This window comes from Nomascus leucogenys, chromosome 12 (assembly GCF_006542625.1).
Source record: "Nomascus leucogenys isolate Asia chromosome 12, Asia_NLE_v1, whole genome shotgun sequence".
NCBI lineage: Eukaryota > Metazoa > Chordata > Mammalia > Primates > Hylobatidae > Nomascus > Nomascus leucogenys.
This window is the reverse complement of record NC_044392.1, coordinates 52944415-52969520: the sequence shown is the minus strand read 5'-3', so window position 1 is coordinate 52969520 and position 25106 is coordinate 52944415. Positions and strand designations below refer to the sequence as shown.

The 25106-nt window shown below is 36.9% G+C and overlaps 1 pseudogene; it reads right to left on the bottom strand.

The window, feature by feature from the left end:
* Window positions 1-5921: 5921 nt before the first annotated feature.
* On the bottom strand, window positions 5922-24367 carry LOC100589771 (annotated as a pseudogene).
* Window positions 24368-25106: the final 739 nt, after the last annotated feature.

Here is a 25106-nt window from a genome sequence, read left to right as displayed (position 1 = left end):
ATGACAATTTTGTTTTTTAACTTTTATTTTAGATTTGAGGATACATGTGAAATTCTTGTCATGGGAGTTTGTTGTACAGATTATTTCATCACTCAGGTATGAAGCCTAGTACCCAGTAGTTATTTTTTCTGCCCCTTTCCCTCCTCCCACCCTCCACACTCCAATAGTCCCCAGTGTCTGTTGTTATCTTCTTTGTGTTCATGAGTTCTCATCATTTAGCTCCAACTTATAAGTGAGAATATGCAGTATTTTGTTTTCTGTTCCTGTGTTAGTTTACCAAGAATAATAGCTTCCAGCTCCATCCATGTTCCCACAAAAGACATAATCTCATTGTTTTTTATGGCTGCATAGTATCCCATGGTATATATGTAGCACAATTTCTTTATTCAGTCTGTCACTGATGGGCATTTAGGTTGATTTCATGTCTTTGCTATCATGAATGATGTTGCAGTGAACATTTGCGTACATATATCTTTATGGCAGAACTATTTATATTCCCCCGGGTATGTACCCAGTAATGTGATTGGTAGGTCTAATTGTAGTTCTGCTTTAGCTCTTTAAGGAATCACCATACTGCTTTTCACAATGATTGAACTAATTTATGCTCCCACAACAGTATATAAGTGTTCCCTTTGCTCTTCAACCTCACCAGCATCTGTTATTGACTTTTTAGTAATAGCCATTCTGACTGGTGTAAGATGGTATCTCATTGTGATTTTGATTTGCATTTTTCTAATGATCAGTGATATTGAGCTTTTTTTCATATGCTTCTTGGCCACATGTATGCCTTCTTTTGAGAAGTGTTTTTTCATGCTCTTGGCCCACTTTTAAATGGGATTGTTTTTCTCTTGTAAGTTTGTTTAAGTTTGCTATAGATGCTGGATATTAGACCTTTGTCAGATATACAGTTTGCAAAATTTTTCTCCCATTCTGTAGGTTGTCTGTTTACTCTGTTGATAGTTTCTTCGGCTATGCAGAAGCTCTTTAGTTGAATTTGATCCCATTTGTCAATTTTTGGTGTTGTTGCAATTGCTTTCAGTGTCTTCATCATGAAATCTTTACCCATTCCTATGTCCAGGATGATGTGGTCAAAGTTATCTTCCAGGATATTTACAGTTTTGGGTTTTACATTTGTCTTTAATCCATCTTGAGTTGATATTTGTATGTGGTATAAGGAAGGGATCTTCTCATATGACTAGTGAGTTATCCCAGCATCATTTATTGAATAGGGAGTCTTTTTCCCATTTTTTTATTATTTTGAACTTTATTGGTTTTATACATTTCTTATGGAATTGTTAGACTCACATAACATTGTGTTTTTTTTTCCTCTGTGCATATTGCATTTTTCTAAACTTTATTTTAAGTTCAAGGGTACGTGTGCAGGATATGCAGGTTTGTTACATAGGTAAACCTGTCATGGGGGTTTATTACACAGATTATTTGATCACCTTAGGTATTGTCTAGTATCCACTAGTTATTTTCCCTGATCCTCTTTCTCCTGCCACCTTCTACCCTCCAATAGGCCCCAGTGTGTGTTTTTCTCCTCTGTGTATCATGTGTTCTCATCATTTAGTTACACTTATAAGTGAGACCATGCTGTATTTGGTTTTCCGTTCCTGCTTTAGTTTGATAAGGATAATGGCCTCCAGCTCCATCCATGTTCCCAAAAAAGGCATGATCTTATCCCTTTTTATGGATGCACAGTATTCCATGGTGTGTATGTACCACATTTTACTTATCCAGTCTGTAGTTGATGGTCTTTGCTACTACGAATGTATTTGCTATTGTGAATAGTGCTGCAATGAACATACACATGCATGTGTCTTTATAATAGAATGATTTCTATTTCTATGGGTATATACCCAGTAATGGGATTGCGTGGTCAAATGGTATTTCTATCTTTAGGTCTTTAAGGAATTGCCACACTGTCTTCCACAATGGTTAAACTAATTTACACTCTCACCAAAAGTGTCAAAGTGTTCCTTTTTCTCCATAACCTCACCAGCATCTGTTATTTTTTTGACTTGTTAATAATGGCCATTTTAACTGGTGTGAGATGATATCTCACTGTGATTTTGATTTGCATTTCTCTAATAATCAGTGATGTTGAGCTTTTTTTCATATGTTTGTTCTCCACATAAATGTCTTCTTTTGAAGTGTCTGTTCATGTCCTTTGCTCACTTTTTAATGGGGTTTTTCTTTTTCTTGTAAATTTGTTTAAGTTTCTTATAGATGCTGGATATTAGACCTTTGTCAGATGCATAATTTACAAAAATTTTCTCCCATTCTGTAGGTTTTCTGTTTATTCTGTTGATAGTTTATTTTGCTATGCAGGAGATATTTAGTTTAATTAGGTCTTATTCATCAATTTTTGTTTTTGTTGCAATTGCTTTTTGTGCCTTCTTCATGAAATCTTTGCCTGCGCCTATGTCCTGAATGTTATTGCCTAGGTTGTTTTCCAAGGTTTTTATAGATTTGGTTTTTACATTTAAGTATTTACTCCGTCTTGAGTTAATTTTTGTATATGGTGTAAAGAAGGGGCCCAGTTTTAATTTTCTGCATACGGCTAGCCAGTTGTTGAATAGGGAATCCTTTCCCCATTGCTTGCTTTCATCAGGTTTGTCAAAGATCAGATAGTTGTAGGTGTGCAGCTTTATTTCTGAGTTCACTGTTCTGTTCCACTAGTGTGTGTGCCTGTTCTTATACCAGTACCATGCTATTTTGGTTACTGTGTCCCTGTAGTATAAAGTCAGGTAGTGTGATGCCTCCTGCTTTGTTTTTGTTTGTTTGTTTGTTTTTTGTTTTTCTTACAATTGTCTTGGCTATTCAGGCTCTTTTTTGGTTCCATACGAATTTTAAAATAGTTTTCTCTAATTCTGTGAAGAATGTCAATGGTAGTTTAATGGGAATAGTAGATTCTTCATGATATTGATTCTTCATATCCATGAACATGGAATGTTTTTCCATTTGTTCATGTCATCTCAGATTTATATGAGCAGTGTTTTGGGATTCTCCTTGTAGAAATCTTTCACCTGCCTTATTAGCTGTATTCCTAGGTATTTTATTCTTTTTGTGGCAATTGTGAATGGAATTTCATTCATGATTTGGCTCTTGCCTTGACTGTTTTTGGTGTATGGTAATGCTAGTGATTTTTGCACATTGATTTTGGATCCTGTGACTTTACTGATGTTGTTTTTCACCTTCAGAAGACTTTGGGCTGAGATAATGGAGTTTTCAAGATGTAGGATCATGTCATCCACAGTAAGAGATAGTTTGACTTCCCCTCTTCCTATTTGAATGCCGTTTATTTCTTTCTCTTGCCTAATTGCCCTGACCAGGAATTCCAATGCTATGTTGAATAGGAGTGGTGAGAGAGGACATCCTTGTTTTGTGCCAGTTTTCAAGGGGAATGCTTCCAGCTTTTTCCAATTCAGCATGATGCCTGCTGTAGATTTGTCATAGATGGCTCTTGTCATTTTGAGGTATGTTCCTTCAATACCTAGTTTATTGGGGGTTCTTTACATGAAGGAATGTTGAATTTTATCAAGTCTTTTCTGCATCTATTGTGACAATCATGTGGTTGTTTGTCTTTAGTTCTGTTTATGTGATTAATCACACTTATTTATTTGCATATGTTGAAACAACCCAGCGTCCCAGAGCCTGCTTGATTGTGGTGGGTAAGCTTTTTGATGTGCTGCTGCTGGATTTGGTTTTCAAGTATTTTGCTGAGGATTTTTGCATCAATGTATATCAAGAATATTGGCCTGAAGTTTTCTTTTTTGTTGTATCTCTGCCAGATTTTGATATCAGGATCATGCTGGCCTCATAGAATGAGTTAAGGAGGAGTCCCTTCATTTCAATTTTTTGGAATAGTTTCAGGAGGCCCATTGCTTGTTTTTGTCAGCTTTTTCAAAGGTCAGATAGTCATAGGTTTGCTGCCTTTTTTCTGGGCTCTATATTCTGTTCCATTGGTCTATGTGACTGTTTTTATACCAGTACCATGGTGAAGGAGTTTTCTGTCTGAGACTATGGGGTTTTCTAGATTTAGAATCATGTCATCTACAAACAGAGATATTTAGACTTTCTCTCTTTCCATTTGGATGCCCTTTATTTCTTTCTCTTGCCTGACTGATCTGGCCAGGACTTCCAATGATATGTTGAATAGGAGTGGTAAGAGAGAGTATTCTTTTCTTGTGCCAATATTCAAAAGGAATTCTTCCAGGTTTTGACCATTCAGTATGATGTTGGCTGTGGATTTGTCATAAATGTCTCTTATTATTTTGAAGTATGTTCCTTGCACACTTCGTTTATTGAGTTTTTACACGAAGGGGTGTTGAATTTTATTGAAAGCCTCTTCCACCTCTATTGAGATGAGCATGTGGCTTTTGTCTTTAGTTTTGTTTATGTGATTAATCACATTTATTGATTTGTGTACATTGAACCAACCTTGCATCCCAAGTATGAAGCCTATTTGAACATGATGAAATAGCTTTTTGATGTGCTGCTGGATTTGGTTTGCAAGAGTTTTTGTTTTTTGGTTTTTTGGGATTTTTGTATAGAGACTCATCAAGGATATTATTGGCCTGAGGTTTTCTTTTTTTGTTGTGTCTGTGCCTGGTTTGGGTGTCAGGATGATGCTTCATAGGATGAGTTGGGGAGGAGTCCCTCCTTCTTAATTTTTGGAATAGTTTCAGTAGAAATGGTACCAGTTCTTTGTTCATCTGGAAAAATTCAGTTGTGAATTCATCTGGTGCTGGGCTTTTTTGGTTGGCAGGCTATTTATTACTGATCCAATTTTGGATCATGTTATTGGTCTGTTCAGGAATATTGTCTATTCCTGGTTCTGCCTTGGGAGGGTGTATGTGTCCAGGAATTTATTCTTTTCTAGGTTTTCTAGTTTGTGTACATAGTGTTTTTCATAGTTTCTGATATCTATTTTTATTTCTGTGGGGTCAGTGGTAACATCCCCATTATCATTTCTAATTGTGTTTATTTGGATCTTCTCTCTTTTCTTCTTTATCAATCTAGCTAGTGTCCAGTCTGTCATATAACTTTTTCAAAAAACCAACTCCTGGATTCATTGATCTTTTGAATGGTCTTTCATGTCTCTATTTCCTTCAATTCAGCTCTGATTTTGGTTATTTCTTGTTTTCTGCTGAATTTGGGGTTGATTTGGTTTTGCTTCTTTGGTTCTTTCAGTTGTGATGTTAGATTATTAATTTAAGATTTTTCCGCCTTTTAGATGTGGACATCTGGTGCTATGAAATTCCCTTTTAACACTGCCTTAGCTGTGTCCCAGGGATACTGGTATGTTGTATCTTTGTTCTCACTTGTTTAGAAGGACTTCTTGTTTCTGCTTTAATTTAATTATTTACCCAAAAGTGATTCAGGATCATGTTGTTTAATTTCCATGTAATTGCATGGTTTTGAGCAATTTTCTTAGTCTTAACTTCTATTTTTATTTCACTGTCGTCCAAGAGTGTGTTTGGGATGGTTTTCATTCTTTTTCATTTGTGAAAGATTGTTTCATGTCCAATTATGTGGTCAGTTTTAGAGTATAAACCATTTGGTGATGAAAAGAATGTATATTCTGTTGTTTTGGGGTAGAAAGTTCTGTAGAGATCTATCAGGTCCATTTGGTCCAATGTTGAGTTCAGGTCCTCAATATCTTTGTTAATTTTCTGCCTCAGTGATCTATCTAATACTCTCAATGGAGTGGTGAAGTCTCCCACTATTATTATGTGGGAATCTACACCTCTTTTTAGGTCTCTAAGAACTTGCCTAATGAATCTGGTTGCTCCTGTGTTGGGTGCATATATATTTAGGGTATTTAAGTCTTCTTGTTGAATTGAATTATTTACTATTATGTAATGCCCTTCTTTGTCTTTTTTTTTTTAGTTATTTACATTTTTAATGTAATTTTAAAGTCCTGGATCCCAAAAAGTCTTGGCTTGAATTTGCTTTTCTTTATAACAAACAATTTTATTTCCCACCTTAAATTCTATATTTTCTTCATCTAAATTGATACCACAATCTATTCCAGTTTTGACAATTGAAATGTCATCTTTATGGTGTTTCAGTGAGGTTAATGATCCCCTCCAAATTACATGTCCATTACGGGCTAATTTAAATTTTTGTTTCTAACTGTCCCTTTTGGACTCTGCAGCAATCCACAGGAATTTTTTCTTCCCTTCTGTTATAAAGAAGGTAGCTAGTATAGACGCCTCAAATACTGGGTGCTCTTCCACAGCACAGGGTATTCTGCTGCTCACTTCCTCTTGCAAATCTCCAACAAGACGGTAAATTATTTTGTGAAGTTTAAGTTTTACTCCTTTTCTGCAGTTGACTGTTGGATAACATTGCCTGTAGTCACATTGAAGCCATATATAACACCATCAAATCTTTCAGCAAGGTTAACATCATTTGCACTTATATCACCCACTCCAAAATGTACTAATGCTAGTTCACACTCGTGTGATGCATCATAGGTATCTATAATGTTCAAAATGGCCTCAACAGACCATCAATATCACTTTTAATAATCACTGGGAAGTACATTTGAATCTCTTTCCATTTCCTTTTTTGGCTTTAAGGACGTTTGTTCTTTTCTTTCTAAATACTTTAGAAATGATATCTCCTTCCACTGCACATTGCCATACTTGTCACAGGCTTTCTGATGTGCTTCTTGGTGTTCCTTTGACTTTTCTTCTATTATTTTCAGATCCTCTTGACTTTTCTCCAGTGGAGTTCATACTTCCTCCAGCTAAGTGCCCTTAGCTCAGATTCTACTTCAAGAATTTCATCTCCTGCAGAAGGAAGGTCTCTCCAGCCTATAACTCCCTCTGCCATGCTGGGATAGGGCTTACCGATTGTTTTTCCATTTTCATTAAACATTAAGTGTACTTTTGCCCAACTTTTTCCAGCAACCAGAACAGAGTCTTCTCTTAAACTTCCTCTTTGAATTATAGCTGTAGTAACAGGACCTCTTCCCTTGTGACTCTACTACTGTTCCTTACACTGGAACAGTGGGGCTCTGCTTTCAATTCTAACATTTTTTGCAGTTGCTCTTCTGCCAAAGCCATCAGATTATCGCCTGCAAGTGCAGAGACAGGCAGTGTTTGAACATCACCTCCATAATCTTCACACACCACATCATAAGCCAGTAGCTCTGTTTTCACTTCCTCAGGATCAGCCTCAGCTTTGTCACATTTATTTACGGCAAGGACAATAGGAACTTGAGCATCCTTGGCATGCTGAATAGATTCTACACCCCATTATCTGAAGCTACAACCAAGATGACAATGTCAGTGACTTGAGCCCCTCTGCTCTCATTGCTGAGAAAGTAGCATGTCCTGGAGTATCAAGAAAAGTTATCTTTTCCCCAAAGGCAGAGACACGAGAAAGGCACCAATGTTCTGAGTGGTGCCTCCAGTTTCCATTGCTGCCACTTGAGTTTTTCTTTTTTCTTTTTGTTTCTTTTTATTATACTTTAAGTTCTAGGGTACATGTACACAACGTGCAGGTTTGTTACATATGTATACATGTGCCATGTTGGTTTGCTGCACCCATAAACTCGTCATTTATGTTAGGTACTTCTCCTAATGCTATCCTTCCCCTATCCCTCCACCCCACAACAGGCCCCAGTGTGTGATATTCCCTGCCCTGTGTCCAAGTGTTCTCATTGTTCAATTCCCACCTATGAGTGAGAACATGTGGTTTTGGTTTTCTGTCCTTACAATGGTTTGCTCAGAATTATGGTTTCCAGCTTCATCCATGACCCTACAAAGGACATGAACTCATCCTTTTTTGTGGCTGCATAGTACTCCGTGGTGTATATGTGCCACATTTTCTCAATCCAGTCTATTATTGATGGACATTTGGGTTGGTTCCAAGTCTTTGCTATTGTCAATAGTGCTGCAATAAACATATGTGTGCATGTGTCTTTATAGTCGCATGATTTATAATCTTTTGGGTACATACCCAGTAATGGGATGGCTAGGTCAAATGATATTTCTAGTTGTAGATCCTTTAGGAATAACCACACTGTCTTCCACAACGGTTAAACTAGTTTACACTCCCACTGACAGTGTAAAAGCATTCCTATTTCTCCACATCCTCTCCAGCACCTGTTGATTCCTAACTTTTTAATGATCACCATTCTAAATGGTGTGAAAGGCGTCTCATTGTGATTTTGATTTGCATTTCTCTATGACCAGTTATGATGAGCATTTTTTCAGGTGCCTGTTGGCTGCATAAATGTCTTCTTTTGAAAAGTGTCTGTTCATATCGTTTGCCCACTTTTTGATGGGGTTGATTGATTTTTTTCTTGTAAATTTGTTTAAGTTCTTTGTAGATTCTGGATGTTAGCCCTTTGTCAGATGAGTAGATTGCAAAAATTTTCTCCTATTCTGTAGGTTGCCTGCTCACTCTGATGGTAGTTTCTTTTGTTGTGCAGAAGCTCTTTAGTTTAATTAGATCTCATTTGTCAATTTTGGCTTTTATTGCCATTGCTTTTGGTGTTTTAGACATGAAGTCCTTGCCCATGCCTATTTCCTGAATGGTAATGCTTAGGTTTTCTTCTAGGGTTTTTATGGTTTTAGGTCTAACATGTAAGTCTTTAATCCATCTTGAATTAATTTTTATATAAGGTGTAAGGAAGGGATCCAGTTTCAGCTTTCTACATATGGCTAGCCAGTTTTCCCAGCACCATTTATTAAATAGGGAATCCTTTCCCCATTTCTTGTTTTCATCAGGTTTGTCAAAGATCAGATGGTTGTAGATGTGTGGTGTTATTTCTGAGGCCTCTGTTCTGTTCCATTGGTCTATATCTCTGTTTCAATACAGTGCCATGCTCTTTTGGTTGCTGTAGCCTTGTAGGATAGTTTGAAGTCAGGTAGCGTGATGCTTCCAGCTTTGTTCTTTTGGCTTAGGATTGACTTCGCAATGTGGCTCTTTTTTGGTTTCATATGAACTTTAAAGTTTTTTTCAGTTCTGTGAAGAAAGTCATTGGTAGCTTGATGGGGATGGCATTGAATCTATAAATTTCCTTGGGCAGTATGGCCATTTTCACAATATTGATTCTTCCAACCCATGAGCAAGGAATGTTCTTCCATTTGTTTGTATCCTCTTTTATTTGATTGAGCAGTGGTTTGCAGTTCTCCTTGAAGAGGTCCTTCACATCCCTCATAAGTTGGATTCCTAGGTATTTTATTCTCTTTGTAGAAATTGTGAATGGGAGTTCACTCATGATTTGGCTCTCTGTTTGTCTGTTATTGGTGTATAAGAATGCTTGTGATTTTTGTACATTGATTTTGTATCCTGAGACATTTCTGAAGTTGCTAATCAGCTTAAGGAGATTTTGGGCTGAGATGACTGGGTTTTCTAAATATACAATCATGTCATCTGCAAACAGGGACAATTTGACTTCCTCTTTTCCTAATTGAATGCCCTTTATTTCTTTCTCTTGCTTGATTGCCCTGGCCAGAACTCCCAACACTATGTTGAATAGGAGTGGTGAGAGAGGGTATCCCTGTCTTGTGCCAGTTTTCAAAGGGAATGCTTCCAGTTTTTGCCTATTCAGTATGATATCGGCTGTGAGTTTGTCATAAATAGCTCTTTTTATTTTGACAGATACTTCCCACCAATACCTAGTTTATTGAGAGTTTTTAGTATGAAGGACTGTTGAATTTTGTTGAAGGCCTTTTCTGCATCCATTGAGCTAATCACGTGGTTTATGTCTTTGGTTCTATGTGTGTGATGGATTACGTTTGTTGATTTGTGCATGTTGAACTAGCCTTGCATCTCAGGGATGAAGCCAACTTGATCTTGGTGGATAAGCTTTTTGATGTGTTGCTGGATTTGGTTTGCCAGTATTTCATTGAGGATTTTTGCATCGATGTTCATCAGGGATATTGATCTAAAATTCTCTTTTTTGTTTGTGTCTCTGCCAGGCTTGGGTCTGAGGATGATGCTGGCCTAATAAAATGAGTTAGGGAGGATTCCCTCTTTTTCTATTGATTGGAAGGTACTGGTTCCTTGTTTTGTTCATTTGAGGAGAACATGGTTTCCTGTTTGCTATTGCTTTTTGTGGATGTATGTCTGTGTCTTTGCACTGAAGGATTGGTTATGTATTCCAGTCTTCCTTGTCTGACTTGTTTAGGATTTTACTGGATATATTTGCTTAGAGGTTCTTTATTGCCAGGTCATTGCCTCCTTTTCAGTTCTAGATGGCACCTTAATCCCAGTTTCACCACAGCTCTAATAAACAGTCAGAGTGCTGCCCTTTGCTAATGAGAGAGGTCCAAAAGGGGATGTACCAGCAATGTAGGAAGGCTAGTTAGGGGATCATGCCCAGGGGACATGTGGGACAAATTTCTGACAGTGCTGTGCTGCTGAATAACCAATCAGATTTGGCATCTTCTTTGGCTGAGTGACACAGCAGAGTTTCCAGGACTGGGGATGGTAGACATTGCTAAGCTCCTTTTGAAAAGTCTGCCCTCCAATATTTCACCAGGGCTTGAATCATTTTATCAACTCCATGGTAAGTAAAAGAATGAAAAGCTCAGAAGAATGGGAACTTTGGGGATCTAGAAAGTACTAAACAGCTATCTGGGTGCCCCCAGAACCTATCAAGAATTTCACATCCTGTATTAATCCAATCTTTTTTTCTGTTTCTAAGACATATTTTTACCATTCTTGTAAGTTCTGAATTTTTTTATATCCTTTGGATGGATTTCACTCAAGGTGCATAGTTTATTAGTTGAGACAGTTTTGAAGTTTTTTTGTTTTATGTTTGTTTGTTTTTTTGGTGGCAGCTTTAGCATGAAAATCAGCCACAGAATTCCTCTGATATTCAGGATCTCTTTTATAAGTAGGAGTTTTAGTTTTTATGATAGCTACTTATGATGGCATCAATAATGCAGAGATTAGCAACCTAAGACCCATTTTTACAGGCATATCATTTGACGTTAAGGATCCTCTCTGGTTCTACAACATACTAAAATCACGGACTACTGAAAAAGCATACCTGACATCAGTCTAGATGTTTACAATCTTACCTTTTGCTCTTTTACAATCTCAAGTGGGGGCAAATAATTCTGCAAATTAGGCTGAATTAAATTGCAGATCTCCTTTTTATCATAGTTCATGTTGAATATTAACAGCATGCCCAGCATAGTATTTTCCTTCAAAATTTTTGGCATAGGAACCATCAGCATAGAGCAACAGTTCTGGATTGGTGAATAGAATTTCTTGTAAATCCAATCTTGGAATCAAATTTTGAGAAATCAGTTTAACACAATTACACGTCTCACTTTTGTTGGGTAAAGGTAAGATGGTAGCAGAGTTTAAAGAAAGAATTGCAGCAAAGAATATGCAGATTTGAAGGTGATAGGAGGAGAATCACATAAAATGTTATCCCACTGGCTGAGAAATGCTGGGCACATTCAGGATTTAGCAAGGTTTCTACAGCATGTGAAAGGTGTAGGTATAAGTTATTGCTTTGAACAAGTTCTGAGAAAGATTGTATAATTTGGCACCTGCAACTACTGCCTTTAAACAATTTGGATATGCTGTAGCAACCAGACATAACTGTACACCATGCTAGTCTATGGGCCTATTTTTTCCTACAAGTTTTTTAGTGAGGATCCCTAAAGTCTTATTGTTTCATTCATGAATAAACAATGTGAATGGTTTAGAATAATTGGAGAGTCATAACACAGGAGGATTTTGCAAAACCTGTTTTAGATCAGTAAGGGCCTCCTACTATTTTGCTTTCCAAAGAAAAGGGTCCTGATTGCTATTTTTAGTTAGTTCATGGAGTGGAGAGGCCAGTGTTGTGACCTGGTCTATCACGAAAGTCTGAGGAATCCTCTGAGTTGCCTTTTAGTCACAGGTCTAGAATAATTTTGAATAATATTTATTTTTTCTGGAAACAGAAAGATTACTTTTGCAGAGAAGTCATGACCTAGATAATGTGCCACTTCTTGTGAGAATTGAAGCTTATCTCAAGAGGTCTTATGGCCCTTATAAGCTGGTTGTTATGATATATATATTTGGTCAATTTGTACATCCTCTTTATATGAAGAACAAAGAAGCAAATTACCTACATATTGAATCAATGTAGAATGTCTGGGAAACTGCAGTGTTCAAATCTTGATATAAAATTTGTGAGAAATATGAAGGAGCCTTTAATCTTTAAGGTGTTACTGTCAAAGTACCTTGTTGATTTTTCCAAGTGAAAACAAACAAATACTAACACTCTTTTTGTCTAATATATATCAAGAACTTTCTCAGGATAATAAAAGTTATCTCAATCGCAGGAGTTTCAAATCAAGTTTACCACTCAGATTCAGTTGATTCCTTTGACAACAAAGTGTTTGGATTTGGTATCCCTGGGAATCTTTTTTTTTTTTTTTTTGAAACAGTCTCACTCCATCACCCAGGCTGGAGTGCAGTGGCGCCATCTCGGTTCAATGCAAGCTCTGCCTCCTGGGTTCATCCCATTCTCCTGCCTCAGCCTTCCGAGTAGCTGGGGACTACAGGCGCCCACCACCATGCCCGGCTAATTTTCTTTTTGTATTTTTAGTAGAGACGGGGTTTCACTGTGTTAGCCAGGATGGTCTCAATCTCCTGACCTCGTGATCCACCTGCCTTGGCCTCCCAAAGTGCTGGGATTACAGGCGTGAGCCATAGCACCTGGCCAGGAATCTTGATATATAATTTTATTTGTAGCTCTAAGGCCCTGTACAAATCTCCATCCCTGTCCATGGGATTTCTTGACAGGTAAGATAAGAAGGTCACAAGGACTAGTACATGAAATAATTACTCCTTGATTTATTAGGTCCTCTACTTTTAAAGTGAGTCCCTGCATTCCTTCAGGTTTCAGAGGGTATTGGGGTAACTTACAAAGCAGTTTAGGCCAGCCGCGATGGCTCACGCCTCTAATCCCAGCACTTTGGGAGGCCAAGGTGGGAAGATCACCTGAGGTCGGGAGGCGGAGGTTGCAGTGAGCTGAGATCACACCACTGCATTCCAGCCTGGGCAACAGAGTGAGACTTCGTCTCAAAAAAGAAAAAAAGAAAAAGAAAAGAAAGCAATTTAAAAGGGTCAATCACAATTTTAACGGATCTGATCTGTTTGATCTTTCCCACATCTGTAGAGTAGAAGCCCATAGAGTATCAGGAATTTCAGAAAGATGTATGTCTATACATTTATGGAACTTAATAGTTTCTATGGATAGTCAATTTGGGCCTGGAGAACCCACAATGTTTTATTGTCTGATAAATCTTAGATTCCTAGGGTCATTTCTCCAGAGGATAATTTTATTGAGCCTCCTATTTAGGAAAACAGATCTTTATCTAGGAGATTCAGAGGAGCAATATCACATAAAAGGAAGGCATGATTCTCAGAAAAAGGGCCAAGGGTGACAGTTGAGAATTCTGTTAAAGGAACCCTTTGAACTTGATTTGAAACTCCTGCCATTGAGATAACTTTTATTATCCTGAGAAAGTTCTTGATATATCACGGTGGACTCTAAAGCAGAAAGAGTTGTTCTGGTGTCACAGTACAAATTTCTTCATTTAAGTTTGGTTTCTCCTCATTGATTTAAAGGATTTATTGGAAGTAGCTTACTGAGCAATTCCTTGGAACCCTATCAACATTAAGAGTAGTTAAGAGGATGTGGGGGTTGTTCCAATTTCCCCTTATTTAGCAATGGGCAATCTCTTTGCCAATGCCCCTTCTGCTTCCAGTAACCCTAAGCATCTTTATCAATGGAGGCAAAATTGGGAATAAGATTTTTTAAAGATAGGCCAAATTCCCTGCAACTGTTCTAATTCTAGAGTCAGTGGTTTGTTTACCTGATGGGTTCTTTTTTTTAATCTAATATCCCTTCAACATGCCTTACTAGATGTTGCAGTTCTGTGAGAATTACCTCTCATTTTAGCTTAGATTTCTTCAGTAAGTCACTTATTTCTGTATGCAATCCAGGAACGAAATGGGCTGGTATAGCCATTTTATCGTCCTGGCCTTTAAAGCCAGTATTATGTGAAAACTGTCTACAGATGGGCATGATAGTCTGCAGCAGATTCATTTTTTATAAGGTTAGATTATGATCCAGCCTATTCTCATTGGAAGTGCTTCAGGAATAGCGTCTAACTGTTGTTGGCCCACTTTTCTGTCCATCCGCATTTCTTATTTAAAAGCATGCTCATTCCCTTTGAAAACTGGCACAAGAAAGGGATGCCCTCTCTCACCACTCCTATTCAACATAGTGATGGAAGTTCTGGCCAGAGCAATCAGGCAGGAGAAGGAAATAAAGGGTATTCAATTAGGAAAAGAGGAAGTCAAATTGTCCCTGTTTGCAGATGACATGATTGTATATCTGGAAAACCCCATTGTCTCAGCCCAAAATCTCCTTAAGCTGATTAGCAACTTCAGCAAAGTCTCAGGATACAAAATCAATGTACAAAATTCACAAGCATTCTTGTACACCAATCACAGACAAACAGAGAGCTAAATCATGAGTGAACTCCCATTCACAATTGCCTCAAAGAGAATAAAATACCTAGGAAGCCAATTTACAAGGGATGTGAAGGACCTCTTCAAGGAGAACTACAAACCACTGCTCAATGAAATAAAAGAGGATACAAACAAATGGAAGAACATTCCATGCTCATGGGTTGGAAGAATCAATATCGTGAAAATGGCCATACTGCCCAAGGAAATTTATAGATTCAATGCCATCCCCATCAAGCTACCAATGACTTTCTTCACAGAATTGGAAAAAACTACTTTAAAGTTCATATGGAACCAAAAAAGAGCCCGCATCGCCAAGTCAATCCTAAGCCAAAAGAACAAAGCTGGAGGCATCACGCTACCTGACTTCAAACTATACTACAAGGCTACAGTAACCAAAACAGCATGGTACTGGTACCACAACAGAGACATAGATCAATGGAACAGAACAGAGCCCTCAGAAATGATGCCACATATCTACAACTATCTGATCTTTGACAAACCTGACAAAAACAAGAAATGGGGAAAGGATTCCCTATTTAATAAATGGTGCTGGGAAAACTGGCTAGCCATATGTAGAAAGCTGAAACTGGATCCCTTCCTTACACCTTATACAAAAATTAATTCAAGATGGATTAAAGACTTAAATGTTAGACCTAAAACCATTAAAATCCTACAAGAAAACCTAGGCAATACCATTCAGGACATAGGCATGGGCAAGGACTTCATGTCTAAAACACCAAAAGCAATGGCAACAAAAGCCAAAATTGGCAAATGGGATCTCATTAAACTAAAGAGCTTCTGCACAGCAAAAGAAACTACCATCAAAGTGAACAGGCAACCTACAGAATGGGAGAAAATTTTTGCAACCTACTCATCTGACAAAGGGCTAATATCCAGAATCTACAATGAACTCAAACAAATTTACAAGAAAAAAACAACCCCATCAAAAAGTGGGCAAGGGACATGAACAGACACTTCTCAAAAGAAGACATTTATGCAGCCAAAAAACACATGAAGAAATGCTCATCATCACTGGCCATCAGAGAAATGCAAATCAAAACCACAGTGAGATACCATCTCACACCAGTTAGAATGGCCATCATTAAAAAGTCAGGAAACAACAGGTGCTGGAGAGGATGTGGAGAAATAGGAACACTTTTACACTGTTGGTGGGACTGTAAACTAGTTCAACCATTGTGGAAGTCAGTGTGGCGATTCCTCAGGGATCTAGAACTAGAAATACCATTTGACCCAGCCATCCCATTACTGGGTATATACCCAAAGGACTATAAATCATGCTGCTATAAAGACACATGCACACGTATGTTTATTGCAGCACTATTCACAATAGCAAAGAGTTGGAACCAACCCAAATGTCCAACGATAGACTGGATTAAGAAAATGTGGCACATATACACCATGGAATGCTATGCAGCCATAAAAAATGATGAGTTCGTGTCCTTTGTAGGGACATGGATGAAACTGGAAAACATCATTCTCAGTAAACTATCGCAAGGACAAAAAACCAAACACCGCATGTTCTCACTCATAGGTGGGAATTGAACAATGAGAACTCATGGACACAGGAAGGGGAACATCACACTCCAGGGACTGTTGCGGGGTGAGGGGAGGGGGGAGGGACAGCATTAGGAGATATACCTAATTCTAAATGACGAGTTAATGAGTGCGGGAAATCAACATGGCACATGGATACATATGTAAGAAACCTGCACATTGTGCACATGTACCCTAAAACCTAAAGTATAATAATAAAAAAATAAAAAAATCCTGACAGTAAAAGATTGCATTGCAACTATGAAAAGAACTATGACGAGGACATGCAGGGGAAAAAAAGGAGATCAGATATTAAAACATCATAGGATAAATGAAATAGACATTTCAGAAAATAAAGTTGAGGAAATCTCACCGAAATTAGAACAGAAAGGCAAAGAAATGGCTATGAGAACAGAAAAGAGGCAGTATCAATGGATTAGTCCAGGAGGCCCAACATCCAAATAACAGAAATTCCAGAAAGATAAAGAAAATGAAGGGACAAAAATCAACAATGAATAACTCAAAAATTCACGAAACTGAAGGCAATTCAAAATGAGGCCTTCTGCAAGGTTCTCAGCAAAATGGATAAAAATTGACCCATGGCAAAGCACATCACTGTGAAATTTCAGAACTCTGTGGAGAAGGAGAAAGTCACACAGGTTTTATAGAAAGGGGAAGGAATATGGAATGGTCAGAAATTAAAATGGCTTCAATTTCCTTAATGGAAAAGAAACACCTCCAACGTTCTGAAAGAAAATGTTTCCAACCTAGGCCCTATTAAAATGTCAGTTAAATATGAGGATAGAATGAAAACATATTAAAATATAAACTGTCTCAAAAAAATTTCCTATGAATCTTTTTTCTCAGCAAGCTCCTGGGGAATGTATTCCCCAAACCTGAGAGAGTAAATCAAATTAAAGAGAAAGATATGGGAATAGGAATCATCTTATGTTGAAGAGAGATGCCAGGATGATAAATAGGCTTCAGAAAATAGGGCACATTCAGCTCACATTGGAGCCATGTGACTTGCTGAGGGCTCCCCTGTGCATGCCTCTGCCTTTGTCCCTTGAACCTGACCTCATGATTCACTAGGACAAAACAAGGCAAAACATCAGATAAGAGGATGGGGCCAGAAGCAACAGATCCAAGCCAGAAGAGAGGCAGAGGGAATTCAAAGCATAACAGAAAAGGAAAGTCCTAGAATGACAGCTCCATTTCTGGCCTAGAATGCAATGAGTCCAGACCCTCAGAAAGGGGCTTTACAAGAGACTGTTTCCAAGAAAATAATTGAAATGTCTGTTTAGCTGATGTGATTGACCTTATTGAAAAGTGTACTTAAAGGCTATTGAATGATTGGGGGTGTGCAGAGGAAATAGCAATAGAAGCACACAGTAAGAAAAAGCATGAAGATAAATAAAAGGGGGGAACAAAAATATTCATAATACACTAAAATTATCAGCTGTGAAAAATAGTTCCATAGGCCAAATACTGTAAACATTGAATATTGACTTAACAATAGAGCATAAAGTCAAGTGGAATATATTTTATAATACAAGGAAATAATTCAGCATTAAGAAATATATTCATGCAATTTGCTATTTTATATTAATGGAGAAAATGTTTAATTATCTCCATATATGCTGGAAATGTATTTGATAAAAATTTAACATCCACTTTTTATTAAGGTTACAACAAAAACTATTCAGTTAGCTAAAAATAAAAGGAAAGTTCTGTCATATTATTATAGTATCGATCAACAACAAAAATATATTTAAGGGTAAAATACAAGAGAAATTCCAATGAAAGTAAGAAACAAAGTGAATCATACCGTTACTATTCAATATATTTTAAAGGGTATGAAATATTTTTGTTAATTTCTTTTTTCTGCTCAACATGTAAACCTTGATCCTATGATCTGGAAAATTTCCCACAAATAGAAGAACTCTGATCTGTGGAAAAACACACTTCTCACAATTTCCCTTGCCACTTTGGCATGTGCACATGACCTGGGTTTAGCCAGTCAGATATTCAAACACAACCTTGAATTGGAAATAGTGCAATGGAGCAAGGACAGAAGAGAAGCCACTATGGCTTCCCAAGGAACAAAAAGGCAGTCTTGTGGTGCTGGGAATGCCAACTGTTCAACTGCAATAGCAGTAATATGTTCACCAGATGGATTCATTTTGCATTTGGTTCTGACTGCTTAGTGTGCTTGTTTTCCAAATGTGGTTCCATAGTTTTCCTTTGAACTACTTTTCATGTTTTGTCAAAATTAACCAGAGTCTGACTTATACTATTGTTTAAAATCAAGTACTATGATCATTACATGGAAGTCCTGACAAATAAGAACTTAAATAAGATATTAGAGAGAAACAAAAATCTCCATTAATTGCAACTTATGTGATTTCCTACATAGAAAAGCCTGGAATATCAGTAGAAAAACTATTGGAATAAATGAAATAATTTAAGAAAGTGGCCAGTTATAAGATAAATTTACATCTCTTTAACTTACAGAAATAAATGACAAATACTTATTTTAAAATTCCTCTAACAAAGACAAAATAAGGGTATACTTATGAATTTATTTAACTAAAGTTGTGAAGGAAAAGTTAAAATTTTCTAAGATCCAATAAAATGGAAAGATATTACAAGATGGAAAGTATTCAACATTACAAGATGCCAAATCTCCCCAAGTAAATCTTTAAATTTAATACAATTTCTATTTAAATTCCAAAAGAATTTTATTATAAAAATTGGTTTTAAAATATCTGTAAAATGTAAATCAAGACAATAACCAGGGAATTTTTGAAGAACACTGAAGGAGAATTTGTCCTACTAGATATCATAATATACTACATAGTTATAATAACTTCAACCATGTGATATAAGTACAGGAAAAGGCAAATAGTCTAATGAAAGAGAATAGAGAGAAAAAGAAGGCGCATATACACGTAAGAATTTGGCATATAGCAAATATAATATTTCAAAACAGTTAAAAAGAGTTAAGATTATCCATTAAGTGGCTGTTTATTTAAAAATCTATCTAGTTTGATAAATAAATTTAGATGTTTGTCTTATACATTTATCAGACAATAAATTCTAATTCATTAGAGTTCTAAGGATAAAACTACAACATTGTTCAAATGCTATAGAAGAATTTTAAAGTTATGTTTGGGATAGAAAAGCCTTCAGAGGCATAAAATTTAAGAATACAGAGGCCTGGCACAGTGGCTCATGCCTGTAATCCCAGCACTTTGGGAGGCTGAGGCAGGTGGATCACCTGAGGTCAGGAGTTCAAGAACAGTCTGGCCAACATGGTGAAACCCTGTCTCTACTAAAAACACAAAAATATATGGGCGTGTTGGTGGGCACCTGCAATCCCAGCTGCTCAGGAGGCTGAGGCAAGAGAGTTGCTTGAACCCAGGAGGCAGAGGTTGCAGCGAGTGGAGATCACACCATTGCACTCTAGCCTGGGTGACAGAGTGAGACTCCGTCTCTAAATAAATAAATAAATACAGAAAAAGACTAAATTTTTCATTACACAAAATTTAAAAGAAAGTTTATACATGATGAAAGATGCCACAAAGTAACAACAAAATGCAGATTAGGAGAAAATATGTGCAATGTATCACTTATAAGGGGTTAATCAGCACAAAATATAAAACACCCACTTGAAAAAAAAAAGTGGGATGGGGTGCAGTTGGAACAATACATAAATGAATTAATGTTAGTCTTAAAAATTTGGATAATTAAGTAGTCTATTGCAATTTCATAGCTCTCTTTGCTAGGTTCCAAACACCACAAATCTAATTTTATAACTACCATAATGAGCTCCTGTGTGAACCAGAAATAAAAGGACAAATAGACCCATCAGCAAAATCACTGGCACAAAGACACCCAAAAAGTGACCCGTAAGTTCATTTGGATGATCGGGACCATAGAAGAGCCAGGTGCAGAGCAAATGCTGTGGGACTCAGTGTCTTCCAGATCTTTGAGGGGATGAATTATATTTTCCATCTGTTTGTGGCTCGGCAGGACTCCGTAGCCAAGAAAAAAGAGTTCTATTGTATTGTCCTGGTGATGCTTTGAAAAGCATTTCGGAAATGCTGAGTCCTTTCCTGGAGAAACAAGTCAACAGCATAAGTTTGGGGTAGGCCGGGGGAATGGTAATGAGGGTGAATGAGTTGGCCTCAAAAGCCCTAAGAGAATCTGGAGAAGTTTGTCACATTGGGGGGGGTCAAGAAACACAGTCAAACAAAAACACCTGCAGCAACATCTAGAACATGTCACCGAGCTCTCTACCATTGAGGGATCCTCTCCAGGATATCAATCAACTGGGCTGAGACAGCTCTGTTATCTGCAGGACCTAGTGCAAAATGTAAACGTGGGGCCCCTTATTCAAAAAGCATAAAAAAAGTTCCACTAAACTTACTAAACTATCAAGCTGTTACCTTTCTCCCACAGTCTCCATGTTGTTTTGTCATGTCTCTTTTATTTGCTATTTAATGTCATTCTAAGTAAAGAAAAAAATTTTGATTATTACAAAGAATTTTATCATTCATCTTTGTATTGTGTAATACAAGATTTAGATGTCAATATAAGAGCATTTAATTTATATGTATAATTACTGAAATTATATAATTTATATTTCATAGTTTATACATGCATGTGTATTTTGCTCTTACCAAATTAAGAAGAAATTTTGCACCAAAGCAGGGGAACAGTTTTTATTTTACTTCTCTATACATGCACATTCTACAAACACTCTCTACCTTTTGCTACAGGCAAGTAAGGAAAGACTGAAAGGAAAAGGAAATATGTGCTGTCCTGTTTTTCCCTTTCCTTCTGTGTCATCATTTTTTATGTAAGTGCTTGGCCAATATAAGAACGTAACTTAAGTAAGAAAGGGTGTGATAGGCTTCTTTGGTTATTCAGATGTCATCAACGGCCACCGCTTTCTTTCTGCATTTGAAGCAAGGTTGTGTTCAAAGGAATGCACTGGCTCTAAAAACTGTCAGTGTCCTGTTCATCGCTCTCCTCTTACTCAGCCCCATATATAAAATGCTTACCTTTTATTTACTTTAAGTCTTAGTGAATTCCAAGCCTACTGGTCCACTGAAATTCTGTGCATATGGCGCATTGCAAAGGCAATCTGCAAGTGGAGTGTCAAGGAAGCACAGTGTGCAGTGCCCTGAATGTATCTCCTCTGCTCACGTGCAAGTTCCATTATCCCATTAAACTCCGCTTAGAAAGTACAGTTTAAAGAAAAAGCTGTTAAGAATGTTCAGATAATAACAGCAGAGTTAAACCAGACTCAGCATCTTTCTGAGCATAGGGCTCTGTGTAACTGCACTGGTCAAATGCTCATCAGGCCCACTCTGATTTGCAGGATGAAGAAGACTGAAGTTTCTCCACACCCTGCATGTCAAAGTGCCTTGTACCACTTGACATATCAAGGCTGCAGCCCGGGTCCGAGAGGGCATGGCTTCTTTGTCACAGCACCTTTTCCATATCTTAGAAGGCCTGGAGGAGCAGAGTGGTGACCACCTTCTTGATGTCTGAAATCTCTCACCTCCACCCCCCACCAGGCTGGTTCTCAAGCCACACATGAGGATAACATTCATTCCTGCCTTAGTTCTGTCTTTAGAGGGGCTTCTTGTGCCCACCTTGTTCTGTTCTCAGAAATTAGTCCTTCCTTCTATTCCTAAGACTTCCATAAACAATACAACATTTTTAATAGGAAAAACCAAGAAAGGGAAAAGGAAAGGATAAAAACAGTAATCTCCTGGAAGAAAAATTAATATGGTTAATAAATAAAAAATAAATAAATGGATGGATAAATAGTGATGTGTATCACCAGTGATAAGGGATATATAAATTAAACATCATTTGTCACTGATTTGTTAAATGTTAAAAAGATTGACAATAAACCAGTCTTTAAATTAATGCATAATTTATGATATTTGGATTCCTACACTGAAGACATGAATGTTTTTTCCTTTACTATAAAGACATTCATTTTAGAATAACAAACTTTAAACCAAAAGTCCAGGCTTTTTAGTTAGAGTCTGGAAATATAATTGACCACATTCCCGTGGTCAAATTAAAATACATCTTATTACCCAAATAAAAAAGAATGCAAATTCAACCCCCGGTATGTTTCCAGACTCTCACACAATGCCATGCTTTTGAAGCATTCACAGCTGATGCTTTGCAAAATTAAAATTGTGTATTTCATGAGCGAAATTCTTTTGTTTTTGTTGCTTTCAATTTTGTTTTGTTTTTGTTCTTAAGCATAAGCATGACTGGAAAGCACCAGTTACCATCTCAAGGAGTTTTCCAGGTACAGAAGTAGCAAAAGGGGATTAACCATTGAAGTCAAGTTGATACTTATTGGCTATAATTTTTTAAAAGACATATGTTACCACATCGAAGGCATGTTTTACTATAGCAAAAGCACTGTCTAAAAAATATATGACAAACTAATGAAAAATAACAAAAGTCCGAAAGTCTGCTGAGTAGAACCAAGACATCATATGAAAGAATTTTAAAAATTGGGATCTTGGAGAAAAGGGCAGACAATACTAATAAACTAAACTCATCTGCTCCATTGAGCATTAGTAGTAATGATTTTTTTAAATAAATAAAATCCTATATATTTGGTTTTTGACAAATCCTTTACAATTTAGATTCATGTAACATGACGAGAACACTTTTTTCCAACTTATTAGAATACCTTTTTTCTGTATTTTTTAAAGGAAACCATTCTGATATAACCTTTAATTTTACTATCCACCAATTTTCAGAGACCTGATTTTAGGAACAAATGTATCTGACATTGGCAATAGTTTAGAGAAAGGAATGCCTTCATATTTCATATTCTTTTTTTTTTCAAGTTTTACCATGAGGGTTTCGAATTCCTGACCTCCAGTCATCCACCCACTTCAGCATCCCAAAATGCTGGGATTACAGGCATGAGCCACCATCACACCTGGCCAGGAATGCATTCATATTCTATTAGAGTAAGTTCACATTGTTTTCACTTTTGTTAGAGGGTAAAATGGAAAAAACTATCAAAATATAAAATATGCCAAATCTCTGACCCAGCAATCCACATCTATTGTTTAAAAATTGTTACAGTATATATTCATCCATTTTCATGCTGCTGATAAAGACATACCCGAGACTGGGAAGAACAAGAGGTTTAATGGACTTAACAGTTCTACATGAGTGGGAAGGTCTCACAATCATAGCAGAAGGCAAGAAAGAGCAAGTCAACATCTTACATGGATGGTGACAGGCAAAGAGAGAGCTTGTGCAGAGGAACTCCTGTTTTTAAAACCATCAGATCTCACGAGATTCATTCACTATCACGAGAAAAGTTCAGGAAAGACCCACCCCCATAATTCAATCACCTACCACCAGGTTCCTCCCATGACACGTGGGAATTGCAGGAGTTACAATTCAAGATGGGATTTGGGTGGGGACACAGCCAAACCATGTCACACTAGTTTACAAAGATTTATACAATGTTTATTGCAGTATCACATAACAGTTGACATCACAAACTCTGATGCCTGATTATCTTTGCATAATTCCAGTACCAGTTTAATATTTCTGTAATTTAGGACACATTATTTAAACTCTCTGCTTCAGTTTCCTCATTGGGAACATATGGGAATAACAACCATTCCTAACTCATGAACGTGTTGAGATTAGATGAGATTAGACTATTAGAACTGTGCCTGACCCATAGTAAGTTCTTAGTAAATATCATCTGGCTTGTGTTTAGAGAATTAGTTACATGAATGACTGTATTATAACTACAGAATTCTAGGCAGTCTTTAAAAAGTTGAGTCCATTGCTATGTATGCTATAAAAGAATATCCATTATAACTTGCTGAATAAAGAAAAAATATGGCATGCTTATGAGTATTTTGCATATAAATTGTGTGTGTGTGTGTGTGTGTGTCTAGAAAAATTTCTAAGTAGCTAAAGCCATATCTGTCAGTGCCACTTCCACAGTTGCACTGGGAATACAGATAGAGTAGGAAAGGCTGTTGGTTTTATTATAAAGTACTGTATGGTTTGAATTTTTATAAAATTTAAATAAAGCCAATAAAATAAGATAAAAAATCTTTTCCAGCATACCCTGACCAATCCTGTCTGTCTTATCCTATGTAATACTAAAGCCTATCTGATATTCATTTGAAATCTCTTTCATTACCTCTCTTTCTTGACTCATGCTATAGATGCAGGCATCAGCACTTTCAAATAATGTAAAATGGTACATCGTATTATTACACAAGTATTGTTCTTGTCCCCACTTCTTGGTCTGAAATATTTCACTTAAATGATACTATGATGTATATGTTACTCTTAGTTTCAGCTGAGTATAAATAAATAAAATGCTATACCTATTCCAGCCCAACCACCATAAACATTTCGTGAAAAAACAAACAAACAAAAACTAACCAAATTGCCAGCCAAGAAACATGGATTTAAATCTGGTCCTGTAAATAGAGAAAAGCAATGCTTTCCATCCTGACGTAGCCAAGACACATGACAAACAATGGAGGCCACGGTGAAGAAAAATTACAATTACAGATTTAAGTTTATTCTCACTCTGTCATGACACTTTGCTTATGATTATTGCTACATATTGTAAAAGTGCAAGCACTGGTATAAGAAAATAACAATGACTACCTTTCAAATGTGCATACTACCTTTCGGTTGATTAAAAAAATCAGGTAAAAAACGGATATCATATCTTCAGATGAAAATATTGACAGATTACATTTATTTATTCAGTCATTTATTCAGCAAGTACTTATTGGGCACCAACGATATTCCAGGTACCATTCTAGGTTCAGGGGACAAAGTAATGCACTGAAGAAAGGTCCTACCCTGATGGAAGGGAGAGAGTGACAACAAATTGAAATATAATGTCTCTCAAACTAATAAAAACCCATACACACATTTAATTTTCACAAGCTCATAAGTTTGGTGCTCTCATCATTGTCATTTTTCTG